Below are 18085 nucleotides of genomic sequence, written 5' to 3' on the forward strand. Positions count from 1 at the left end.
TTCTGCTCTAACAAAGAGCTCCCCCAAGTCAGTGGCTCAAGTAAGCTATGAGCTTGTTTCTCGCATAGCCCAGTCCACACGTAGGTGGGCATGGTTATTAGAACGGCTCAGCCATTCTCAACATTTGACTTCCACCTCTGGGCCCAAGGCAACTTTTCTACCTGGCCATTTTCTAGTCCATAGGAAGGTGGCAAAGAGCCAGGGGAACACACAGCCAGACTTCCGTTATACCCCATTGGCTGGAACATAGTCACCTGGTGATACTGAGCTGTCAGAGAAGTTGGCCAGTGTGGTGCCTATGTGAATCCTCATGTGCACAGTTGAAGCTGGGCACGGGTTACATTCGGGACCTCCTACACAAAGCACTTCTCATACTGAGTCCATAAAAACGGTGCCCAGGAATTGTGCAACACAACTGTAGTTCAACTAAGAGGTGGAACGGGAGTGGGTATCTGAAGTTTGCCGTGATGTCTAATGAATTAATCCGTATGTCATAACCACACTCTATGAATGCTCATGAAGTGAATGTGCCGTGTAACCCATGTCAACACAGAACACGAATGGAGCTTCTCACACCCTTTCCAGTCATTACTCCCCATTACCCAGACCACCACTTCTCTGACTTTTATTACCCTAGTGTCCCCCTTTGGAGTTTTATATGAAATGGAATCATATCATAGTCCTCCTTTGTATGTAGCTTTTTTTCCCACTCAACTTTAATGCATGTTGTTGCTTAGAGTAGCAGTTTATTCTTTTTCACTGCCATTTAGTAGCCTATTGTGTGGCTATGAGAAGATATTTATTCACTGTGTTGTAGACAGATGTTTGACTCATTTCTACTTTGGAGCTTAAACAACTAGTGCTGGTAGTAATATTTTGTACTTGCCTTTTGTTGGGGAGCCATGAGACACATCTTTTGTAGATATACCTATGAGTGCAATTTCTGCATCATACTTCAGGCTTGTGCTTAGCCTTAGCAGACACTGCTGAGTAATCTTCCAAATGTGCACTATAGTTTTTCTCTCCTTTTAGCACTGTGTGAAAATTCCTGTTGTTCAGGACCTTGGCGGCCCTCGGTGGATTTTTTGGTTTTGTTTTTAACTTTAACCATGCTGTGAGTGTGTAATACTGTCTCCTACAGTTTTAAATTGAGTTTTCTCCATGTCCATAATCTGAGCACCTTTTCATTGTGGTTTGTGAAGTCTTTTGCCAGCCTCTTGCCTCCAGTTAAATATGGACCAGTGCCCCTGACAGGGAGCAAGGCTCTCAGGAGGTGTGGTTGCCTCTTAGGGCTCCCTTTTCTCTTGGATCTCGGCCTGTTGAGTCCTCGATTGCCTCAGCTGCTCACCAAGGCCTTCTTACAGGTGTTTTCAGTCCGGCTTGTTCAGCAGTTTCTGTGGCACTTTGGTCTACTGCAAGCTTCTCTATAATTAAGGGGAAGCAGAAAACCCCCTAATGAATTCTCTGGGTAAGAATTCATGTGTTCTTAAAAATAAGTAACTAGAATGTCCTAATCTGTAATTCAATTTAAAAATAAAAAGTGAGCCCAAGGCATTTTTTAAGTAATAATTTTTTCCCCAGTGTTTGCCTACTCTGTCCTGTGACCAGTGCTCCGCAGAGATAGTACCGGATTTGGCAGTGCTGCCAGGAGCAGCGTGCACTGTGGCATTTCTCAGACTGGAATCACGCTCCTGAAGGGGAGGCTTTGTGATTTTGAAATACCTGAAACCCCCTTGTAAGAGTCCTGTGCTGAGACCCATTGATGGTTTTTTTCACATAAGATTTATTTGCTTATGCTAGGTTTGCAACAAAAGAATAAAAAGTTAAGAGAAAGGTATTTCCAGAGGAACATGTTTGTACAGAATTTCCACCTGGAAATTCATTCATTGAATTGCCTTTGATTTTCCCCTCAAGCATTGTATCAAGCTGTTAATCCAAAAGTCTGAATAATCCTGCCTTTCATTTAGGTTAGCAATTCCTTATCAAATGTGATTGCCAACAGCAGCATGGAGTGGTGAATCCTAAAATTAGATGAATGTAGCAGTGAACTTCGCCTCAGAACTCAGGGCTGTATACAGGCTTGGCCTTCCTGTCCAATGGGTCCAAACTATGGTGCTGCCTGGGCAGTATTTGAAGAGCTAGTTGGAAACTGACTGTGTGTGAAGGACTGGATTTACCTAGAATAAAAAACAGCAATTGTGAACAATGTAATTTAGTCAACTCTCCACCAGTTTTCAACATGTTGAATGTCTTTCCAATGTTGACTTGCATGAGGAAACTTTATTGGAATTCACTCCAACAAACATTTGCTTGGTTTTCACAAACATGTATGGAATATCTGTTATATGCATAACCTTGTGCTATCTGTGGAAGATTCATAGATTAAGACGATCTGTATCCTTAAGCCGTTTATAATCTGGTTGGAGAAAAAGATGTGCAGAAATAATTGAAACATAACGGGGGTGTGGTGGTGCACACCTGCAATCCCAGTGCTCATGTGGCTGAGGCAGAAGGATTGCCCCAAATTTGAGGCCAGCCTGGCCTACATAGTAGGTTCAAGGCCAGCCTGAACTACATATAAAGACCCTGTCTCTAAAGAATGAGATAAATAAATAACTGAAGCATAATGTCCATCTTTAGGATGGGAAGCATGTAGGAGAAAGATTACAGCATGGTTCAGAACAGTCTTAGTAATGGTCTATGGTAATTCCTCAATTACTACAGTAGTTGATAATCCCCAAGATCAGGCAGCTGAGTTTGGTGAAGAGGTCAGCTCAGCGGAGCAGCAGACCTGTGAACAGGGCAGTCAGTTCACTCACCAGCCATGGCCCTGAGGAAAAAACCCCCATGGCACAGTTGCATGGCGCAGTGTTTTGATGTAGTTTGTCCTCCAAGGGTCGATGTGCTGGGAGCTGATCCTCAGCATGGTGATGCTGGGAGGTGGGTCCTTTGAGAGGCTGGGCACTGCCCTGGCCAGGTTGGGGAGTCCTCATGGGCCCTGAGTTGGTTCTCAAAGAGGGTTGTGTAAGCAGAGAACCCCACCCCATCTCTCTCTGGCCTGTTTTGGGATGTGGTCCCTGGTTTCTGGCATTGTGACCGGCCCTGAGGCCCTTGCCAGAGTCTGGCCAGTGCCAGCGTCCTGCCCTTGAATCTGCAGATCTAAATCAACCTCTTCTCTTCTTGAGTAGCCTGCCTCAGTGTGACAAAACTGACAGACACATGCAGAGTGGGGAGAAAGGCAAATTGCATCACTTTACCAACTGCCAGACACTGGCAGTTTGAAGATGAGTGAAGAGGAAAAGCCAACCCCACATTTAGGACAAAGTATCTCCAGATCCAAAGGGAAACAGTATCTGAAAGACCTGATGCAAGTATGTGTGTAAGAATGAACCTGAGAATTCAGAAGCTAATTGGAGGGCATTGTTATCTTCAGTAGAAGGTAGTAAGATATGGTCCTAATAAAGCAGAAGCAGGAAGGCAACAAAGTGAGAGTGAGAGAGAATGGAATGTGAAGGAAAAGAAGGGAAATGGGAAATCAGAGTTGGATTCAGAAAGCGCCTTGGTGGGGAAGCGCCAGCTGAGAGGGCCTATCCCAGAGTCTCAGAGGGGCCGGAGAAGCTGATTCAGAGACAGAGATGGCCAGGCCCATCTGCAAAGCTGGCAGGACTTTCCGGGTGAGGAGCGGGGTGGAAGCAGCATGGCAGGCAGAGGAAGTGTGCAGAATCCAGGACGAAAGGGGAAGTGCCTTCGGTAACAGGACGGCGGTGGGGCGGGAGTAGGGCCGGGAGTGGCAGCGGAACCTTCAGGGAAACGGGTGGACAAGGGTGGGCCAGTGTGCCAATGACTGTTTCAATCAGCTGTACTCACTGTTTTATGGGCTTAGTTTGAAATGCATCTTAGGCAGTTCAGCCCGTTTCTATTATCCTGTTATTTTAGAAAATCCACTTTCAGCCTCCAGTGCCTGCTCTGCCTCTCAAGCTGTACTGTTCCTATTCCATTAAGCCGTATCCGCCTGCCCGTGTATGACTCGCAGTCGTGGCTGAAGTGTTGCAGTGTGTGCCTGTACTAGTCCCTTTCTGTTGTTATGAACACAGTACCCCAGAGCGGGTGTGTTATAAAGAGAAGAGGTTTGATTTGCTTCACAGTTCCAGAGGGTCGAGGCCTGAGGCCAGAGTGGTGCACTCCTTGCTGAGTGCTGAGTGGCACAGAAAGCACGTGGTGGAGACAGGGACTGAGCATCTGTGTGGGAGCCTGGCCTGCTCTTCTGCCAGCCGCCATTCAGTCTCGGGCGCCCGCTCTGATCATCTGATCATAGTCATGGTCCCGAGCCCCTCCTCAGAGCACCTGGTCACAGTGTCCCACCCTCCTGACACCTCGCTGTGGGAATTAAACTTCAGCGTGGATCTTGGAGGGGCGACCCATATTCAAACTGTCGGAAAGGCTGCTCTTTGTGAGCGGGCAGGCTGAAATCGGGGCTCCATTCGCCCAGAAGGAAAACGGCTCATGGAAACCGAGACGGTGAAGGCGGGGCTTTCAGCAGGCTTCGTGATGGGAGACTCTGAAGCCACTGACCATAGTCCCGGGTCTTAGTCACCCTTCACTCGCTGGTCCTTTAGCACAAATCCTAACCTTTAGGAACATTGGCCAAGAATGAAATAGAGATGAATAAGGAAAAACCTGAAAAATTGTATCAAATGACCCAAAAGCTTAAAGATGCATGAAATCTGCTGACATAAGGGCCGGGGATTTAGCTCAGTGGTTTCACCGCCTGCTGCGCAAGCACAAGGACCCGAGTTCGATCCCCGGTACCAAAAAAAAGAAAAAAAACAAAAAACTGCTGACATTGCAGCAGAATCGCTAATACAGTAAGTGTCAGGGAAACTAACCAATGAGCTGTGCTTCTGAGAGCTGGCTTTGGGATCAGGTTGTCTTAAGCCCCACTACAGACTTCTGACAGAGCTTCCTTCAGGCTGGAGAGCAGCAGAAGCAGGATGGCCATGGCCACTGCAGACTGCATGAGGATACTGGCTTTGTCCAGAGGCCTCTGGGATTCCCTAGAAACCACTTGCAGGGGATGAGGAGGGCTCACTGTGGCTTCACCATGGAAACGCATTTGGCAAAGGCAAAGTGAAAGCCACCACGGGATGGAGAGTTGGCTGCACAGGCTCGGAAAGAGGAAATGATGCCGGGCTGGACGTTCGGTACTGGGAGACACTTAGGAGACAGGATGTTATGGACTGACCTGTCGGACGCTGGAAGAGCTGGGGACCGTGGAAGGAGGGGTGATACCCAGGTTTCAGGCTAGGCAATCAGGCAGATTCTGGTGCTGTTCACTGAGGGGAGAAGCGTAAGAAGAAACAAGTAAGCAGGCGCAGTGGCAGAGGCCTGTACTCCCAGCGCTCTGGGAGGCTGAGGCAGGGGTTCCAAGTTCGAGCCCAGCCCAGGCAACGTAGTGACTTCGCAGTGTCTCGTCTCGAAAGCCCTGGGTTCAGTCCCTAGTAGCACAAAGAGGGAGAGGAGCACTATAAGCTTGATTTAAGCATGGTTTTTCTTCTCTCCTTCAAAAATAATCTACTTTCACCCTCCATAGAGTTAACATAGAATTGACACATTTCATATAAATACAGGCTATCTCCTGGGCAGTGTTTTAGCTATCATGTCGTTGGAGATATGCTCCTAAAGTTTTGTTTGGGTCATTCTCATTTTTGCATGAGATAGTGGAAATCTTTCTATGGTTCACTTATTTCCATCTAACCTCCACACCTCAGACTCTTAGACATTTACAAGGGAGAGGACTTGACTTGATTTGTGTCACTATCCTCATTATTTCTGCAAATGTTCCTGTATCAAGGGAATTTTCCTCACTGCAAAGTAAAACTTCGGGAAGTAAGGATCCAGATGAAAATTGACACCTCCATTCTCAAGGGATCAAAAACTTATCTTCATTAAAGTTTATGGCAACTTGTTATCAGATGCAGAGTGAATAAACTGATGGTCTGGAGGAAGAGGGAAATGGTTAGACACACTAACAAACTATTGCTACTTAATACCCACCGATGTTAGGCTTTTCTTTTCTTTTTTGGTACTGGGGATCGAACTCAGGACCTTGTGCTTGCAAGGCAGGCAACGGCACCACTAAGCTAAATCCCAGGCCCTAGGCTTTTCTTATGTTATTTTAATCTTTACAACACAAGGGCTGAGAAAGGTGTTCCTCCTTTATAGATGAAGGAGCTAAGATCACAGACAGGACTTTGTCTAAATTCATAGCTGTTATTGAGATTGATGAGTCGTTCCCATAGGGTTATTGTTCTGTTCTGAGCACCGTAGAATAAAATCTGTAGACTTAGCAACTGTGAGGTAGTCCTCAGAAAAGATTCACTGAATGCAGCTGTCAGGCCAGTGCCACAAATGGAATCAGCTGACTCTAAGAAGTTACTAAACTGGGTCAGTTTGGCACCATGAAAAAGAATATCCCAAGAGTGCAGATCAGAATAAGCGCAGGTTTGCTGTTTCTGCAGGGTGCTAGAGTCCTGGCTCAGTGCTCCACTCCCAGAGAGACTCATGGTGTCCAACACCCACACGCTCTGTGTCGGAAATGACCCTCTGTGCTCTCAGGAAACAGCGATGCACACTCCTCTTGGTCTGCAGGTGTGAAGAACCCGGGGGAGCTTGCGCGTTCAGAGTCTGTTCTTGGAGTCTGCCTTCATGACTTCAAAGTCGAACTGTTTGTTCTTGGCCCTTAGTGTATAAAAGATGGATTAACATTAATTTACAGCTTGATTTTAAAAAGTTTGTCTGGCCCAGAATATCAGTTCTGGAAATATCACTAAATAATATAGAACCGGATAAAATTTTATCATTGAGCTCAATACTGATATTTTCAATAATAGGAGGCTTTTGCAAATTACCTCTCTCTGGAGGTAAAGCTGGGAGGAAGTAATTAAATGAATGCAAAGGAAGGCTTTGAGCTTCTTGGGCTGATAGCCCGACCAGTTACTGGGGACACTGGGGCGCCTGAGTGAGGGGACAGGAGGGGATGAAAGAATAATATATAGGGCCAGGGATTTAGCTCAGTGGTTCCGCCGCCTGCCTCGCAAGCGCAGGGTCCCGAGTTCGATCCCCGGTACCAAAAAAGAAAGAAAGACAGAAAGATCTTACCTCTGTCCTGGCTAAGATCAGTCAGGATTCATGATCATACAGTGTGGCAAGGGGGCGTGAGGGCAGACGTAGGGAACAGCAGACCTGATGCACAGTGAGCCAGGCTGTAAAGGGAGTGACTGTGGGTACTGGTGATGGACAGCTCACAGCTAACGAGCCACCTGCGTTATCTTAGCTAACGTTTGGCTTTGGAGGTCGCATGGCTGCACAGAGTCCTAATTCCTCAGCTGCAGGGCTTCCTTGCTATAGAGAGGTCGCAGCCTCATTGATCATTGAGACCTCAGTTGTGACCGTTGGCACAGGGGAGTCTGTCTCTGAACACCAGCTGAAGATCAATTAGCAGTTCACACTTAGGCCTTGGAGTGACTCATAATGTTAATTAATAGCCAAATTAAAAGCCAAATCAGTACTATCTAAAGCCTGCTCAGTGTGGTTTCAAGCTGGTATCCTGCATTAGCTCACTTATGAGAAAGAGCAGCAGAGAAGGGTTCTGAGGCATTTGTGATGTCCTTACTCAGGCCCCTGCTGCTTCCTGATGACCAGAAAAGGGACCTCACACTTGGGTATCAACTGTTACTTGCTGACCTGTGACCTCGGGGTGCTCTGACAGCGCTTAAATTCAACTTCTCAATTTGTTAAATGCTGCTGCTTTTGTACTTCCCGTCTCAAAAGGTCCAATCTAGCATGAGTTACTTGATGCAGTGTGAAGCTATGTATAAAAAAGTGGTTTGATCTCAACTGATATTCAGCAGTCGTGTACAGTAATCTATAATGCATTATCTATAATGCATCTGTAGAAAGAAACCAGATTATGCAAATTTGTGGAACAAAAGATGCTTAATTATGAAAGAATTCCAACAGGATGACTCATCTATATTTGCGAGGTAGTAACAAAACATCCGATTTGAAAATGAAGGAAAACAGAATAAGCCCTAATGAATTCTTCTGCTAATTGCTGTTATAGACCATTTTATTTAAAAGCAATTTAATCATTTTTCAGAAATGACTGTTCTAGCCTTACTCCCAAGAGGACAGAGCCATGTGTACCTCACACTAAGCTTTGGTGAGGGTCTGTGACCCTCCGTGGTTCTACAGTCATCGCTGGAGTCTGAGTGCACAGACACTGTTGGCTCTGTCACTGAGATGATTTCACCAGGAGAACAGACACTCACTGCTCTGCCTGGAATTTTTCCAGAGAATTACTGAAAGGATTTGGGGCATCTTGTGGACAGGAAGTATGGCCAGGTCTCCCAGAGACTGTGCTGGGCCTGGAGCATTATAGACAGAGATCCCAGCAAGCATCTTAGCCCCGGCCCTCCCTCGGGCCCTGCCTCTCTATGTCTTCCTGCGCCCTGTGTACAGCTATGTCACTCCTGTTGCTTTGGGTGGATTCCCTTCCTCATCTGTCCCACACAGCGATTGGTGGCCAACCTCAGATGGTGGCTGCATCTACGAACAGAGCTCAAAGTTTTCTCCATGCATGCCCCATGAAGAAGTTTGTAAAACCATGTCCACCTCACATATTTGTCTGTTGACATCCAATTATTTCACCAGAAGTTGGGTAGATGCAAAGTATTCAGTGTCCCGAATATTTTAGTTTTTTGGGTTTTTGGGGGTTTTTTTCTTGGGTACTGGGATCTAGCTCGGGACCTTGTGCTTGAGAGGCAGGCGGCGGAACCACTGAGCTAAATCCCTGGCCCTAGAATATTTTAGATTTTGACGGTTTAAAAAATAATCCAGTGGAGGGGCCCGGGATTTAGCTCAGTGGTTTCGCCTACTGCTGCATAAGCGCAAGGACCCGAGTTCGATCCCCAGTACCAAAAAAAATCCAGTGGAATCCAAATTGAGTTCATGGCAATTTAATTCCTGTCAGGATCTGTTTAAGGAGCCATTGAATAATCTCCTATTTTGTATAGACTTCGCTTTTAGAGCAGTTAGCGCACAGTAAAATTGAGCAGGAAGTACAGAAGGCTTTGCAGCTCCGGCCCCACGCATCCGCAGCCTCCCTGCTATCGACCTCCCACATGTGCCGTTGATCATAGTTGTCACCTCGGCTGGACCAAAAGACCCATGAAGGGTGATGGTGTGATGGAGACATTATCCTCATCTGGGGACTGAGCCACTTCTGTTCACAACTGAATGTGCTATCAGGTCATGGCCCAGTTGGAGGAGGGCCACTGGGGTGTGGGGCTGTCACTGAAGGGCTCAGCTCTCCCTGGCCCTCTGCCTGTGTTCTGCCTCCTGCCGCCATGAAGTAAACAGTGGTGCTCCCGTGCCCTTCTGCCCCGGCATCCCTGTGTTGGAGCCAGCAGTCATAGATTGAACGCTCTGAAACCGTGGCCCAAGTAAACCCGTCCTCTTTTAGATTACAGGTGTCAGGTGCTTTGTGCCAGTGACAGGAACGCTGACCCACACAGCACAGCATGGCAGTGCATTTGTGACACTGGATGGACCTACACTGACACGTCACTGTCACCCAGGGCCCGTAGTGGGCGTGAGTGTCCACTCGGTGTGTACAGTAAGCTTGTTTAACATTTGGGACATTTTGTATTGCTCCTTTTTTCATTTGAATTATCCCCATTCCATCTTCTCCACACAGATTTATCCTGTTGTAATTCCTGTATATGCCTGAAAGTCTCTACTTGATGTTCCCCTTATACTTCTCCTCAACATATTCTGTTCATAAATTGATAGGTGACCATTTATTTTCAATCATCCTAGGTACCTATTTGTTAAAAATAACCCAATTAAAATTACAAAATTTTTTTTAAATTTTAATGTTAGTTGAGCATAAAAAGTAAAAATTGGGGAGAACATCTCTTAAGATATGAATTGGTGGAACCCTTGTCCCCCTGATTAACTCAAGGATCAGGGATGAATGTTCCCTATCAATTGCATTCCTGTTTTTCATTTTTATAGATGTTAAGTACTTTTTTAGATAAAAGTATTGAGAAACCTTGTCCACATTGGTAAGTAGATGAGAATTGCAGAATGTCATCCAAGTCTTTGAACTCTTTCCAGGTTGGCAGCAAAGAGTCACAGGAAGATCAGTGGTGGCTCTTTTCACCTATCAGCTGACAAGATAATTAGGTGCCTTCCATTGTGCTGGAAGAAAAGAACTAGAAATCGCTTGACTGCCAAAAGGATTTGTTACTGAGTCCTGCTCTTTTTCATACCCGTACTTCAAGCTGTCCCTTTGTTTACAGCCTCTGAGTTTCACACCTGGGCAGTAAGGTTCTTGTGGGTATGCGGGGTGCCTTTCCTTTCTGAGGTGTAAGCAGGTGGTTATGAAAGGGACTGCCCGTTCTCAGGCAGGTCTGCTGTAGAGCAGAGTGTATGGAGGTTGAAGATGTACAAACATATTCTTGGAGAGCCTTCACATCTGTAACCCGAGGGGAAAACAGTTTAAAGACCCAGATTTTGAATGTGGCTCACTACGAGTGGCACAAGGTCACCCACAGTTGGCTGGCCTTCACAAAGCTGTTGCACCTATTATGAAATAATGGCTTATGTCATTATTTATTATCTTCAGCAGTTGGTAGAGTGTGTGGAAGTGGATCCTATTGAACTTGCTGTCAAGTAGTGAAGACATGTAGCAGATAGTAACCAGTAAAGTGTTAAAAGACACAATTACAACAAGTCTAGTTTTACACGTCTTATTTGTGATTCCTGAGTACACCAGTCTGGACCAAATAGTTTATAATACTCAACTCCACCTCATGGGCAAGTGATATTTCTGGCCAAGACTCCTGTAGCAAAAGAGATCAACAAGGGAAGAACACACAAATGTATTTGCTGTCAGTTGTACGGTGGGGGTGCTGCAGAAGTAAAGCCCCAAAGAAGCAGGGAAAGTTGAGTGTTTTTATAGCTCGTGGGTGCAGAAGTCCAATTAGAGGAAAAAGGAGTGTGATCCAACCGGGAGAATTTAGCAAGGCTGCTTTCTTACTGTGCTACTTTTTATTTATTTTAATAGCTTTTTTCTGGCATTAAAAATAACATCAATTCATTGTTAACCAGAAAGTTGATAAATTCAGAAAAATACAAGAAAAGAAATTTAAATCTCCCATCATCACCTTGTCTAACAATAATCACTTTTATTTCAGACAATTTTTTTGGTACCGGGGATGGAACTCAGGGCCTTGCACTTGAGAGGCAGGCGCGGTGCCACTGATCTAAGTCCCCAGCCCTCGGACAACTTTTATTCCATGGGTCATTGTTTATTGTCTGGCTTTGGCATGGTCAGCATTTGCTCCTGGCTGCACAGGTGACGAACAGAGAAAGGGAACACAACTTCTTCTTCCCTCAGGTACAGGACCCCAGCATAGCCTGCCAGCCAGTGCAGGATAAAATCACCTCAAGGCATCTTTCCTGCCTTCCCTACCAACCTCTCTCCAGCTGTCGTGGGCAGTCTGACCCCCAGGACGGCCCAGATGGGAGGAAAGTCACTCAGTAACCACCTTTGTGCTCTCCGAGATGGACTCCCTTCCATCACGCAGCTCTGGTGTCCTGGCCCTGTCACCAGTCAGTGTGAACGACATAAAACAACCTGACTTCCAGAGCCTTGCACCAACACACACTTCCTCCCTCCATGATCTGCAGGTCATCTGTCCTTGGCTCCAGAGCATGAGTCAGGTAGTTCTGTGTGTCCTTAGATAACTTACACCTGTGACACATTCTTTGCTTGAATGGGAAGAATGCAGGTAAATGAGGTGAAACACAATGCCCCTCAAGTTCTCTGCTCAGAATTGATTTCTTGTCCCATTCACCCACATACAATTAGCCAAAGCAAGTCTCACAGTCATGTCCAACATAGGAGAAGCCAGGAAATGAGCCATGCCCGTTCTAGGGAATGTTACTGCCCTGTCACCTAATTCGGGCCTTGGGTACATTGTTGTCTTAGTTACTTTTCTCGTTGCTGAGACAGAATGCCCAGTGCCCACAAGTTAAGGAAGGAAAGGCTTATTTGGCTCACATTTTGTAGAGGTTTCAATCCATAATCAGCTGGCTCCAAGGCAGAGGGGCATTACAGAGGAGAAACAGTTCATGGCGGGCAGAAGGTAGCAAAGCAAGCAAGGACAAGACAAGCCTCTTTCTGTCCCTTATATTGTGTTCTGGCTGCCAGGATTAGGGTGGTACCAAACCAATTAGTGGACTCATTTAGTGATCATACACCTTTAATCCCAGCATCACACGCTGTAGATTCAGTCACCTCTGAAAAAGCCCTATGACCACATGAGGCTTTCAGGGGCATCTAGACTCAAACCCTAACATTCCACCTTTGGCCCCCAAAGACTCATGCACATTCCTTTACACAAAATGCATTTAGTCCATCTCTAAGAGTTGCCAGAGTCCTAACAGTTTCAGCATCGGTGAAAAGTCTAAGTCCCAAGTCTCCTCTGAGATGTAAGGCAAACTCTTAGCTGCAAGCTGCTGTACAAATGAAAACAAAGTTAACACTTCCAACATTCAATGGCACAAGACAGATATTTCCATTCCCAAAGTTCCAAAGGGGACACAGAGGAATGGGACAAACGCAAGTCCAGAATCCAGCAGGGCAAACATTAAGTCCCACAGCTCCGCTTCCAGCCTCGCCAGTGATCTGTGGCAAGTTGTGAACTCCAAAGGGCTTGGGTGGCTCCACCCCTGTGGCACTTCCAGTGGTGGAAGCTCCCATGGCTTCTCTCTCGGGCTGGTTCTGCTTCCTCCTTGCAGTTTTCCTCAGACGATCCACGTTCCTGGCTTCTCCACACTTCTGGGGTCTCCACTGCACCTCGGCTTCACACTCACAGCTGCACACATGGCCCTCTCAGGAGCACACTGCCCGGCCTCCCAGGCCTTCTTCTGAGATCTGGGTGGAAGCCTTCCTGACCCCACACCTCTTGCATTCTGCATGCACCTAAAACCAGCACCACATGGATGATGCTAACATCTGCTACCAGTTGGAGCAGGAGCCAGGCTTCCTTCTCTTTTTGGGGTCCAGGATCTCCTTTGGGGTGCAGGGTGCCTAGATCACTGAGCACTCTGAACCCAATCCTGAGGAACAAATTCTCTAGGCCACCCTCATTCTGGAACATGGTGCTGTGGGGCTCTCTTCTCAAAGCAGATTCTTTCACCTTTGCAACACTGAGGCTGCAGTGGAGTCCTGTTAGTTCTTGTGATGTCCTCAGGCCATCTTTGCTGTCATCTTCTGAAATGCTTGGATTTTCTTTGGTGGTTTTTTCAGTGACCAATTCCTTCTCTGTTCCATCTTTGCAGGCTGCAACTCTACTGGAGCTTCCTTTCTGGCCAAACTCACAATGTTTTGAATCATTCTGCTGGGCTTTTTCCTCTTGATTCTCAACATAAATCTGGCTAAAAGCTCTCAACAGTAGACATGCCACTGCCTCAACATTAGACTGCCTTGAAATTTCTTCTGCAAGATTAGCCTACCACCCTTAAATCTCAGTCTCAGGCAAAGGCTCTGGACATGAGCAAAATGCAGACAGACTTTCTGCCAAGCCGTAACATGCATGGTCTGGAGTCCAAAAGCAACGCAGTCCTTCTTCCCAACAGAAACCTCCCGAGCCTGGTCTTTACCAGCGTCAGTTCTATCAGCATTCTGGTCTTCTGAGTTCTGACCAAATTCTCCCACCAAGTACAGTCTAAGGCAGTCCGGCTCTACTTTTCTGCTGGCATCTCCAAACCTCCCCTAACTCTTCCCCTTCCCACAAGCCAGTTCCAAAGGCTCCTGAACCACATGGTCAGGTACAGTCACAACGACCCCACTTCTGCTACCAAATTTTGTCTTAGTTACTTTTCTCATTGCTGAGAGAAAATGCCCAACACCCACAAGTAAAGGGAGGAAAGGTTTATTTAGCTCACAGTTTGTAGAGGTTTCAGTCCATCATCAGCTGACTCTGAGGCAGGGTGGCATGGCAGATAGGCATCGCAGAGGAGAAATAGTTCATGGCAGGCAGCAGGTAGCAAAGCAACAAGAAACAAGACAAGCTTTTCCCTGTCCCTTATATTGTGTCCAGGCTACCAGCATTAGGGTGATGCCAGACCAATCAGTGGACTGATTTAGTAATCACACACCCTTAATCTCAGCATCACATGCTCTAGATTCAGCCACCTCTGAAAAAGCTCCACCTGTGATCACATGAGGCTTCAGGGGACATCTAGATGCAAACCATAACAATTGTGGTGCAAGAAAAAAGAGAACTGGGAGCAATGGTCTGCTCGGGTGGGCTGAATTAGTCCCACAGCCCTAACCAGCTAGTTGTTCACTGGTCTCCAAAGACACCTAATATTTAACCATCACATATTTGTTCTATTTCTTTCCTATCCAACCTCTGTGCCTCTGCACACGGCTTTTTCTTCTCTTGCCCAAAATAATATCTTTATTCTGTTTGCTCCCATTTGGATATTGAATATCTTTCAATGCCTCAGTCAAGCTTTGACCTCCTCTCTGAAGTTTTCCTTGAACATGTCAACCCACAGTAATTTCCTCTTTGAAAGTCTATAGAGCTTGACTCGCCTGAAAGTTGTGTAGTGGCACACCTCATGTATTGCTGTGTAGCCACCTGTCCGTCCATCTCATTTACATCTATCTTCTCCAGGTGACAGCAAGTTCTTAAGAGCGGAGATATTTTCTGTGTGTAAAAGGTCCTCAGAAATATTCATTGAGGGACTGGTAGCTGTTTGCTTGACTCACTCGTTGTGTTAGCTTTCTGCCTCTGTGACAAAATACCTGCGAGAATCTACTTAAAGGAGGAAACATTTCTTTTGCCTCAACATTTCAGAGGTTTCAGCCCAAGGCCAAAACCACACTGGCTCCATTCTTTCTGGCCATGGTGAGGCAGGAAATCATGATGAAGAGTGGGGTACAGCAAAGCTGCCTACCTCACGGTGGCAGAGAGAGAGAGAGAGAGAGAGAGAGAGAGAGAGAGGAGAGGAGAGAGACTGAGACTGGGCCTCCTTCTGCTTCCGTCCCGCCCAGGCCCCAGCCCCTTGGACAGTGCTGCCGCGCGCAGGGTGTCTCCCCAGTCGGCTTGCTGGCCGTGCACCACCCATCTCTGGAAACCCCACGCATACCCCACCATGTGCTGTACTCATTTTCTGGGCATTTCTCACTCCACTCAGGTGGCTGGTCACGATTAACCATCACATACTTCTTCCATTTCTTTCCTATCCAGCAGTCCCCAAACCTCAAACTCCCAAAGCTGTGAGAAAAGGGACCAAGCTGTGACCAAAAGTCACGTTTCCTATTGTAAAGTTTCCTTATTACTCAGCTCCAATTTTTCTGGTCTCTATTTGCAAATGACAGTGATTACCTTTTGAGTTTCACTGCTTGCTGCAGAGGAGCCTAAAGCAAGCTGGCTGAACACATACAGGTGAAAGTTCTAACCCAAGGAAATCAGCCTTGTTCTAAGGAATGTCTTCCAACACAGATTTACTTTGTGTTTTTGCTTTTTCATTGAAACAAAACAAAAGCATAGAGCCAGGCATGGTGGTGCACACCTCTAATCCGGGCACTTGGGAGCCTGAGGCAAGAGGATTGCCATGAATTCGAGGCCAGCCTGGGCTATGTAGTGACTTCAAGACCAGCCTGAAGTATATAGTGAGACTGTCTCAAAAAAAACAAACAAACAAAAAATGATAGTAGGATGTGGAGAAAAGGGAATTTTGTGGACCATTGGTGGGAATGTACATTATGAAATGAATTTTGGAAAGCAGTATGATGATTCCCGAAAAAAAAGTAAAACTAAATTGCCATGTGCTCAAGCAGTCTCACTTACAGGTATATATAAAAAGAAATTTAAAGTGATGTGTCAAAGAGACATCAGTACTCCCATGTTTATTGGTGCATTATTCAAAAGAGCCAATACACAAACATCTCTACTGTCCATCAGTGGATGAAGAGATAAAGAAAACCGTGGAATACTATACAGCCCTAAAAGACAAGGAAATTATTTCGTTCAAAATAGTACAGATGGGCTGCTGCCACCACTAAGAACTCCACCGTGGCATCACCAAAGTTCAGTCCTGAGGTATAGAGGATGCCATCTTGAGATGTTGAACTGCCAACATTATGTTCTGTGGGTGCGATACTACAGACCTCGCTGCCTCAGGACCCAGCTGCTTGCTGTTCAGCCCTCAGTGGGGTCATCTGTGTCTTCATCCCAGTTGGCGGTGCCTACAGACCTTCCGGCAGGATGCCAGCCTCCAGCCAGTTCAGCCCACGTTCTTGAGTCGGACCGAGTTTGCTGCTGCTGTTGCTGACGCCATGCCATCCCTGGAACACACACGCCAGCCAGTGGTACCTTATCCCAAAGCGGTGTGGCAGTTCTGCCTTCACCCAGGAGAGAGACCTACCAGAACGGTTCCCTCAGTCCGAGCCCTCCGATGGACCCTCTGAGGAAGGTCCGCCCACGGGACAGGCAGTGCAGACTGCGGGGCCACTTCCCTCCCCCAGCACCTGCCGGGAAGGAGCCCTGTCCGAGCGGCCTTGCCTGGCTGCCAGCCAGAAGCAACAGAGAATGGAGAGCATGAGCACCTCGGAGATGGCAGCGAGAGACAGGGCGCTCCAGATGCTGCTCAGTTCTGAGGAGAGGCCGTGGAGGTCGCCGAGGTGGCGGGGAAGACTCGCTGTTCGGGGAGACGGTCCGGGGAAATTCGAGAAAGCCTTTGACTTTGAAAGTGCAGGTGCGCAGCTTATCAGAGGAGACTGACAGGTTTCATCCTAAACTTAAGCGAAGAGAAGCCTGTAAATGGAGAAGTCAGGCGGGACTCCGGGGTTGGTACCCAGAGCAGTGAAGGAAATGCTGATGGAGATGTACGCGCTACGCAGGCAGAGCTAGCACCCTTGATGCTACCGCGCTTCTCGCCATGACAGGGAGAACAAAGACCAACCTGGGCTGGAGGGAGACGATTCAATGCTGAAACAGCTGGAGCTCCAGAGGCAGAGGAGGCCTCGGCTTCCGTGGGGGCTGAAGACACGGCGTGGCAGGGTGGAGCCTTCGCTGCTCCTCGGGGACTCTGGTGGATTCAGAGCAGGTCATGGGAGGAGAAAGTCCGCAGATTTTGAATATAGGAAAAACAACGAAGTTGCTGCATAGTCTTTAAACAAGCTTTGAAAATGGTGAATTCGATGCTCTTCATAGCCCTGAAAACTGGTTTCAGGCTTTGTCCAGAATGAAATGAATGTGCTGCACATCGTCACCAGCACTGGGTTTTGTTTGTTAGTTTTTCTGCTTAATTTCAAAGCTACAACACAGTTACATTTTGGCAGGGGAGGAAGGCTCATCTTTAAAAATGAGCAGTAAACGTGTTTGGAATGGCAAAAGGTTAAGTCACTTCTTATGTATAGCTAATTAAGCAGTACTTCCCGGGGCTCTTCCTTCATCGCTGAGAGGCTTTTTCTGAGCACCACGTTGTGCCTGGCAGTTGTGGCAAGCTGCCCGGGACAGAGCCATGCCCTGTATCCTGGCCACACAAGGTTGTGCTTGTGCGTGTGTGCACGCTTGTGTGAGTGTGTGCATCTTTCTCTCTTTTCTTTTTGGAAATCCGGCAGTGAGGTGGCCTATTTCGCCAGTCGGGGTGGTGGCGCGTAGGGAATGTGGTTGGTAAATGATGCACACGCAGTGATGCTGTTCCTTAGTCCAAGGCTCTTCCCAGAGCATGAGGCTGTCCTGGCCTCCTCCGTGCTCTCGGATGTGGAACTTCACAATTAAAGGGGATTTTTCTTCCCAGTGCTCCCTGTCTGTCTACTTCCTCATTGACTGTGGGCATGAGAGGCCGGGAAGTCCTCCTGTTTGGCCGTGACCAGGTGCCAGACCTCCGGCCGACGGATCCACACCGGTCTGCCTCTCTCCGGCAAGCCCGTGAGTTTCTTGCAGTGCTGGCATAGTAACGAACTTACTGATCCGATCTTTTAACATTTAATTTA

The 18085-nt window shown here is 47.1% G+C and overlaps 1 protein-coding gene and 1 pseudogene across 5 annotated transcripts in view; both read left to right on the forward strand.

Moving 5' to 3' along the window:
- Nucleotides 1-18085, forward strand: part of Pdss1 (decaprenyl diphosphate synthase subunit 1) — a 192550-nt gene that overhangs the window by 63385 nt on the left and 111080 nt on the right. The gene's annotated exons all lie outside the window — the stretch shown is intronic.
- LOC147829097 (protein LSM14 homolog A-like) lies at nucleotides 2825-18079 on the forward strand (annotated as a pseudogene).

This window comes from Heterocephalus glaber, unplaced genomic scaffold (assembly GCF_053883595.1).
Source record: "Heterocephalus glaber isolate CG9 unplaced genomic scaffold, H.glaber_assembly_v1.0 deba00000768, whole genome shotgun sequence".
Classification (NCBI taxonomy): Eukaryota; Metazoa; Chordata; class Mammalia; order Rodentia; family Bathyergidae; genus Heterocephalus; species Heterocephalus glaber.